Genomic DNA, 9,156 nt, shown 5'->3' with positions numbered 1-9,156 from the left:
AACTGTCCAGGATACTCAATAGTCCCATTAGTAAAGAATCCAGAATTAGTAATGGATGAATCACAGAACTGCCAACAAGAATGGGGTGACTAAAACCTTTTTAGCTATCTATTGGATATTTTGCAATAGACTGGTAGACTGAGTAGGTTAGAATGAATGGTGTACATCATCCAATACTTGCTAAGAGAAAATATCCCACAGGATGCTAGGGCCAAAAGCAAAGCACAGGTTTGGGAGGAGGAGCCACAGTGGAGGTGAAGAGCTAGATCCTAGAGCAAAGAACTTCGGGGAGCAAACTTAGAGACTTCTGGGAAATGTTTATCCAAGTGGCTAGGAGAAGCAAAGACAGAAAAGGTATGTGGTCTCAAAAGTAACACAATCAGCAGAATTCTCTCAAGCAAGAATGATGCTGGCATCTGGAAGCAGAACTGTGCTCTGCATTGTGGCCTCAGTGGAGTATAGGGCAGTGTAGATAGAAGACTGTGCAGAGGCTGCTCACTAGAGGCCACTGTGCAGTCAGTGCTTGAATCTCAAGCTTTGTCTTTCACCATTAGCCTCATTTTAAGTGGCAAAGTCTCTGCTGATCAGTTTGCCATTTGCAAAATGGGGAAATTATCACCCAGCCCATGCAGTTATTTAAGGAATAGAACAAGACGCTATAGAATTCACACACAAGCCCAGATCCCATAAGCACCTGGGAATTGCAAGGAGCACCCTGCAGCTCTTTGCTTTGATCAACGCCAAGCTACAGGTAGGTAGGTACATATATACATAAAGCATGCAGGGCATTTGTTTCTTCTCCTTCACAACAGACGTTTCTATTTAGTCACTTACTGTTTTCTCTGGGATGAGGGGATGAGTGAAAGAAATTACGTCAAAAATCTTAGATAGTGAGCAGGGACTTGTTATTTAATTGCTAGGAGATGGAAAAACATAGGAGGTGTGGCTTATAGAGAAGTTTGGGGATCGCACTGGAGGGACTTGGGACCTGTTTTCATTCATCTTTGTGTTGTTATAAGAGGATTCCTGAGATGGGATGACTTAAGGTCATAATTATAATATATAGAAGTGCAATCCATAATATATTTCTCTGGATACTGGGAAGTTCCCAGTCAAGGGCCCACATCCAGTGCGGTTTCACTTCATTAGGTTTTAGCAGAAAGGAAAAAGGTGAGAAGAGAGGGGATGGGTTGGATCACACTTACAGCCTCAAGGCCCTTTATGATGAACTCATCATGAGGGTGGAGCCTTTATGACCCGCACACCTATTAAACCCCACCTCCCACCACTGTTGAATTGGAGGTCAAGTGTCCAATCCATGCTATCTAGAGGCACAACCCAACCATAACCTGCTATGGGATGTTCTGCATGTCAAATGTGTTGCTCTGATTGGTTAATAAATAAAACACTGATTGGCCAGTAGCCAGGCAAGAAGTATAGGCTGGACAAGCAGAAAAGAGAATTCTGGGAAGTGGAAGGCTGAGGCAGAGAGACACTGCCAGCTGCTGCCATGAGAAGATGTTAAGATACCGGTAAGCCACAGGGCTACGTGGCAACTTATAGATTAATAGAAATGGGTTAATTTAAGATATAAGAACTAGATAACAAGAAGCCTGCCATGGCCATACAGTTTGTAAACAATATAAGCATCTGTGTGTTTATTTTATAAGTGGGCTGTCAGACTGTCAGGGCTTGGCGAGACCAGAAGAGAAAACTCTCTAGCTACAATAACCCGTTAGTCCTTTGTGCTCACTCTATAGCCAGCTGCAGATAGTCTCAGATTAGTTCTCAGGATGAAGTTCACTGGGGTCCTACTAATGGATTGTACCGTAGTTTACCAGGAGAGCTAAGATTCTAATTGTCCTGGTCCCTCTAGGACCCAGGTGGTGTCTGCAAAAGTTGAGTTCTTTTAAGCTCAGCTGGCTCAGTTTCCGGAAGTTTGCCCACGGACAATAAGTAGATACTACTTGGAGACCACGATGAAGGGTTGCATTTTTCCACAAGTGGCTGTGCTAGACAGGAACAGGCTGTGAAATCTCCTTTTAGGCATTCAATTTGTCAACAAACATTTACTCAAAGGCCCACTATGAGAGTCATTGATTTAAGCACTCCATTGCTTTTGTGCAGACCTCATCCTATCTGTCTCAGGGCAGAGCCTGTGCTGAGAGAAAGGAGGAAGGCGTCAGGAGCTGGCTGCAAGGCTGGCTGCGTGCATGCAGGGAATTTTCTGATGGACAGGCATTCAACCCACATTTACTGAGGCCTATCTGGCTCAGCATCATGATAAGCACTGCAAGAAACACAAAGATGAATAAAACATAGTCTCTGTCCTTGAGGATCTCACAGTCTAGTGGATAAGACAAACAAATAAGGAAATACGAATAACACAAAGTGATATGTTTTGAAATAAAGTGGTATGGAATGTACTCCCAGAGAAATCGTAACCTTCAGCGGGTCGTGTGGGAATCCAGGGCTCCCTGGACCAGTGCTTAGCAACTGGGAAGCCAGAGCCAGGCTGAGATGCATGAGTTGGATAAAGACCTTGAACCCAGCCAGGCACTGACTGAGGATGCAGGCAGCAGGGATGGGACCAGTCAAAGAAGTTTAGAGGATGATGGTCAAAGCTTGTGGTGTTTTTTATGGGGGGGGGGTTGAGGTATTGCATTTTATTTTATAAAATGTAAAGATCACTATTTAAACAGTGGTGCATTTTTTTTTAAGTCACAAGTTTAGAATCAAACTACTTAGAGACAGTCAGTAAGACAGTGACAGAACAAACAATGTCATAGGTCTTGGAAATTTATCTTACATAGTCTGAAATGAACAGTCACTGCTCAAGAACATAGCAACCAGGGTTGTAAATTTAGCAGCCTGGGTTGGAATTGCTCTGATTTTTGTGATGTGCCTGCATGTGTCAACTATTCTGCCCATGTTTAAAAGATGCTATGTCATTGATAACTGCATCTAAACAAAGCTCCCATATGGTACAAACAACTGCTGTACTAGTTAATCCCAGTGTGTGTGTGTGTGTGTGTGTGTGTGTGTGTGTGTGTGTGTGTGTGTGTACGCGCGCGCGTGCATATATGAGCACACAAAAGCGCTTATAGAAGTTAGAACTTAATTGTTGGTGTCCTCATTCTGCAGACAAGGTCTGTCACTGAACCTGAAGAGTGCTGATTTGGCTAGACTGGCAGGTGAACAAGCCTCAGAGATCCTTCCAGCTCCGTTTACCCAGTACAGAGATTAACAGAGATTAAAAGTGATTACCACAGTGCCCCGCTCTTTGTGTGGGTGCTGGGGATCTGAACTCAGGCCCTCATGCTTGTACAGCAAATACTTTACCAACCTCTCCCCAGCCTTTCCCACTCTTATCTAAGTCTTGATCTATTTTGCAATCACTGGGAGATTGACTGAAAAACTGAGCTCTGGGAAGACACAGAGGAGTGTCGAGGGAATTTCTGGGGGCAGAGGACAGGGCAGGGTGAAAAACAGCTTCAGTACATTCTTACCCTGAGGTTGGTCCACTGAGATTTGATGTGTTCTCCTTCTGCTGTAGAACTGGCCCTCTTGGGCAGGGCGACTGTGTTTCCTTCCTAAGAAACAAGATCATGTTCCAGAGGCAAAATGGTTTCTTTCTTTCATCTCTGTGATAGTCTCCATGCAACTAATGCTCATTAAATGAAGCTCCAATCATTTGCCCCAGGCATTTGAATTTGATTTAAGAGTTCAATAGCAATGAAAATCCAGAATGAAGAATTTAGAAAACACACACCTCCCACAGTTTGGAGAAGTGTCTTCCAAAATATCTACCTATGCACAGGTATCAAAGATGCTATTGGAATGTGCTGTAGACCTTTTGAACATGGAGCCCAGCAGAGGATCACTGGGCACATGCCTTTGAAGGGGATTACAGGGTCCTGATTCATGTTTCCTCTTTGATTATGTGTCTGGTCATTAATCTAGGAGGATTGCTGTGTCCTGTGCTCACTTTCACTCCCACCCATCACCCCACCAGAGACCTATGGCAATAAGGCCTCTTGATCATGGCCTGGAGTCTTCAAAAGCATTGGCTGATTAAACTCTTCCTCTTAGAAGCTATTGGTTTCAGGTATCTTGTTAGAGTAGGAGAGTTGTTTAATATAATGGTCCTTTCCCTACAAGCATTTTTTTAACCCTAAATTGTGTCTGTTTGGAGATATTTTAGCAGAGGAAGATATAGGACTCCAGAGGATCCAATCTCACTCCCCTTTTCCACTGAAAGAGTGGTCTATAAAGTTGTGTCTCAGAACCCAGGACAGAACTGTGCTAACATGTAGTCTATTAATAAATACTGTTTTTCTGAGATCAATGGTTTTCCTATCAACTGAATAGTAAATCTTTTCTAATTGAGACCATCACCCCACACCATCTTATTTACTTAGGACCATCTTAGCAATATATCTTACTTCCGGTAATCCTGAAAAATACATGATAAAAGATTAATAGGATGGAATTCATATCTTTTTAAAGCTTATAAACTACTAGGCTTAGATCTCTAAAACTTAAATAATAAAACTTTGTCACGTGTAGGTTAATCATGTAAGACAGTAGGGAAACAGATGTTTTTAATATGGCCACATGGTCTTTATCAGTTTGAGTTGTAGTGATGGTGGTGGTGGTGGTGGTGGTGGTCGTGGTGGTGGTGGTGGTGGTGATGCTTCTGTTGATGGTGATGATACCATAGACTGGGTGGCTTAAATGACAAACATTTATCTCTCACTTGTCTGGAGTCTGGGAAGTTCAAGTTCAAGACACCAGCCAATCAGATGGCTGAAGATACAAACCTTCACAGCATGCTAACAAGACTAAAACTTGGGTCTCTTCCTTCTCCTGTGAACTAAAGTTTCCCAAGTTACGCAGTTCTCCTGCCTCAACCTCCCTAGTGCTGAATTACAGACGTACATAAGCACAGGCAGCTTTAATTTTCTTCTTGTGAGGGCCCTAATCACATTCTTGAGAGGTCACCTTTATGACTTAATAACCTTCCAAAGGCCCCACCTCCAAAGACCATCACATTTGGGGATCAGGTTTCAACAGAGAAATTTAGGAGCAGGGCATAACATTCAGCCCATAGCAGGAGACAGCAAGAAAGGAGTCAAATAGAAGGTAAGCTGTAAGGAAAGAACTGGAAAGAGTGGGAACAGTGACCCTGCTGCTCATAGAGCATAGAGAGACAACACCTATTCCCCTCAGCAAGGATGCCTAGCACAGGTTTTAAGAAAGGCTTTGACACTAGGCTGGTAAGGTTAAAGCATGAAAGTGAAGGAGAGAAGAAGCCCCAAATATGACCAGAGACCAGGCCTTATGGAGTTTTGAAAGCAACTAGAAAGGTTATTATTCAAAATAACCAATGTGGAGGTTTAAAGCGGTGTGGTGGGGGAAGACACTACTTTCTAAATTTTAAAGATTATTCTGGGTATTTCATTTGGCCACATGAGGCAGAAGGAAAACCAGAGGACTGTTAGTACTGCAGTAATTGTGATGAGGGGCTATGTTGATGGGAGGGATTGGAGGTGGTGATAGAGTGGTTGAAACATCATCAGATGAGTGGATTTCGATGACAGAATGAAATAAAGTGTTTGTGTTAGCTCCAGTCCATTCATCTGTGTGTTTTAACATAGCAACTTAGAGTAAATAATTCATAAGCAACAAAGCTTTATTTCAGTTCCAGAGGCTGGGAAGGACAAAGTGAATGTCCCAGCAGATTCCGTGTCCAAAGGACCTTGCTGTCAGTATTCAATATGACAACTAGCTACCTCCTTACAGAGTAAGAGGGGTAAAAAAAAACTGTGAATCAGTCTCATAAAAGCACTAACTCCATTCCTAAATCTGAAACCCTCATAATTGAACAACCTCATAAATGCCTAAACTCTTAATATTATCATACTAGATGTTATGGTCAAACATGAATTGGGGAGAGGGGGTCGCCAATATTCAGAACATAGCAAATTAAAAAGTGTGAGTCACATGTAATTTAAGACCTCACCAAGGAGACTGATATAGCTAGAAATTCAATTATTCATGGATTAAGATTGGTGGGCAGCAGAAGAAGAGGCATATCAGTTAGTATGGATAAAGCAGAGGACAAAAAATCACAGGTTTTAGAAAATAGGTAGATTTTCTTGACTGCAATTAAAAGTGGAAGATAAGTAAATGAGATGGAGTAATGGTTATGCCTGTCAACTTGATGGGATTTGGAATCACCATGGAAACAAGCCTCTAGGCATGTCTGTGAGGAGATTTCTAGATTAGGTTAATAGAAGTTGAGGACACAACCAAAATGTAGGCAACATTGCTCTGGACTAAATAAATAGGAGGAAGTGTCTGGACACCAGAAGTCATCATCTTCTGTATATTGACTGGAGATGCATTGCACCAGTGTCCTCAGCTTCCTGTGGCTGTGACGGCCCACCATGCTGGACCCCTGAAACCCCGCATTAAAATAAGTCCTTCCTTACTTAAGTTGTATTTTCCAGGTATTTTTGTCCTAGCAGCACAAAGTAATTAATATGGACAGGTACACCGAAATTACAGCTCTGAGAATTCTTGCTAGATGAACCTTGATTTCTCATGACCCACCTTCTTTTTCTTTTCAAAAACCTCATACCAAAGTCATTTTCAAAAAATGGTTATCTGCCACAGCAGTGCTGACAGGTGATTGGCTGGCCTCTTCTGATGTCTCTCTAACAGGCCAATTCATTAGTTCAGGATAGTCTCTTTCTCTAGGCATGAGTTTTGGTTTTGGAAGATCTCCCAGTGTTGAACTGAATCTGCCTTCTGTCTCCTGACCATTAGCTCTGGTTCATTTCAGCTGCTATTATCTAGTTCATTTATGCAAGAGGTATTCTTAATTTCACACTAAGACATAGGGAAGATAACTTAGCATGCCTTGAATTTCTTCTACCTTGGTGAAAGCTATTTTACTTTTTGCTTAATAACCACATTAGTCCTGATACAAAAGATCCTCAAATCAAACTGTACTACTTAAATGCAGAGTATATGTATGCATACCAGAATATGTGTAGAGAGAATTGATAAAGGTCATATAATTACATCTTTCTTTAAGGAAGTAGTTCCATAAGGAAGAATAAATAGTTCAACATTTCCTACTTTCTCCTGTTCCAAACACTTCTTGTGTGGAAGTGGGTATAAAAGTGAACTTTGGGCTCCAGGGCATGAGGTATCTGCTCACTAATACTTACACAAGCTTTAAGTGAGAAGGATGGATGTGTGGGTACACTGAAGAATGAGAAATAGCTCTGCTCAGTTTAACAAGTTGCAGAATTTCAAAAATATTTGAAATGAGGACTCAGTTAGAGGTAAGAAGTGGGCTCAAAACCAAACTGGGTGACTATGGACAAGAAAGCAGGAACCTCGTTCCCAAAATACACACCCAATCTAAGAGCTTACTCCAGCTCATTTTGTAGAAGAAGGCTGGGGTCAAAGAAACATCTCCAAGTCAATGATGCTAAAAAATAAAACAAAGCAGGGAGCTATGGCCTTAACAAGTAATTGTCTTGGATTCTAAGATGCTGTGTTCTATGTTTGGGAACTAGAGAAGGGGCCAGGCCTAGACTTTCTCCTTAAATTGTCACCATCTGGTGGGAAATGCATGGAGCTCAACTCAACCAAAATATAAAAGCCTAGGAGCCATGAAAGCGTGAATGTTGTAGGAGATCAAGAGAGAGAAAGACTACTTTAGGGAGGAGCACCCAGAGGTTTGGATGGAACATTAAATTCAGGATAACTAGAAATTATTGTCACAAAAATAGAATAGAATAGTCAATAATATGGAGAAGGGAAACCACATGTGGTATGCGTAAATATGACTCATGCACAAAGTTCACAAATGGAAGTCCTATGAGTAACAATTTGGGACTCTTACAAGGGGTGGGTCACAGCAGGCCATGTGTGGTTGGCTGAATTTAATCCCAGAAGAGATGGAGGATTCTTGAAAGGTATGAACTTTGAGTACCTTGGTCAAACCTGTGAACATCAATTTTGGCCTCTGAAACCAGGACACTTTTATCTCTCTTTATAGAACATTTCCTAAATACGTAACAGCTAGTCTGTTCCTTTTTTATATTTTCTTGGAGATATCTCAATGATGTAAAAATAAAAATCTCTTGCCTTTAAGTCATGGTTTCCTCCTCTCTAGCATTTTAATCGTCCATCCTTCCACGGATATATTACATGGAATTCACAAGCAATTGGTGTCTATTGGAATTTCATAATATGTCAAGAACTTTGGAAAATAATTTTAGCCAAATTATTTTAAGCATCACAAAAACTTTACAAGGTGTGTGTCAATTTGTCAGTAAGTTTCCCAAAGCTAATGAATGTCACAAGTGGAAAAGAAACTGAGGCATAGCCAAGCATGGTGGTGCACGCCTTTGATCGCAGCACTCAGGAGGCAGAAGCAGGTGGATCTCTGAGTTCAAAGCAAGCCTGGTCTACAAAGAGAGTTCCAGGACAGTCAGGGTTACTCAGAGAAACCCTGCCTCAATCAAACAAAGGAAAAAGAAAGAAATGAAAAAAAGAAAAGAAGGAAAGAAGGAAGGGAGGGAGGGAGGAAGGAAGAAAGGAAAGGAGGGAGGGAGGGAGGAAGGAAGAAAGGAAAGGAGGGAGGGAGGGAGGAAGGAAGAAAGGAAAGGAGGGAGGGAGGGAGGGAGGGAGGGAGGGAAGGAGAGAGGGAGGGAGGAAGAGAGGAAGAAGGAAGGAAAGAAGGAAGGAAGGAAGGAAGGAAGGAAGGAAGGAAGGAAGGAAGGAAGGAAGGAAGGAAGGAAGGAAGGAAGACAGGCAGGCAAAGAAACTGAGGCTTCCTGCCTGCTTATCTCAAGCTCCTAAGCATCATATTCCTTCCCTAAAATGCACTATTCATCATTGGTTACTGTTATCTCAGTGACCAGGTGTCTGACAGAAACAACTTCAAAGATGACAGACATGTTTTAGGTCATGTTTTTGAAGGTGTCAGTTTATCAAGGAAGGATGGATATGGAGGGATAAAGCAGTTAAATTCAATGCAGCCAGGAAGCAGAAAGAAGGACATATAAAAAAAGGACCAGCATAGATGCTTATGGAACATCCTCTGTGACCTACTTGTTTCAACTAGCCATC

The 9,156-nt window shown here is 41.9% G+C and overlaps 1 long non-coding RNA gene across 1 annotated transcript; it reads right to left on the bottom strand.

Annotated features, from left to right (window-relative positions):
* Positions 1-1,336: 1,336 nt before the first annotated feature.
* LOC143267180 (uncharacterized) lies at positions 1,337-4,457 on the bottom strand. Its single transcript, XR_013042093.1, has 3 exons — positions 4,418-4,457; positions 3,510-3,593; positions 1,337-2,290 (listed from the first exon to the last, which is right to left on the bottom strand). It is a non-coding gene; the product is annotated as an uncharacterized LOC143267180 (long non-coding RNA).
* Between the last annotated feature and the right edge of the window lie 4,699 nt (positions 4,458-9,156).

This window comes from Peromyscus maniculatus, chromosome 9 (genome assembly GCF_049852395.1).
Source record: "Peromyscus maniculatus bairdii isolate BWxNUB_F1_BW_parent chromosome 9, HU_Pman_BW_mat_3.1, whole genome shotgun sequence".
Taxonomy (NCBI): Eukaryota; Metazoa; Chordata; class Mammalia; order Rodentia; family Cricetidae; genus Peromyscus; species Peromyscus maniculatus.
The sequence above is the reverse complement of the archived record's forward strand: the minus strand, read 5'-3'. Positions and strand labels throughout refer to the sequence as shown.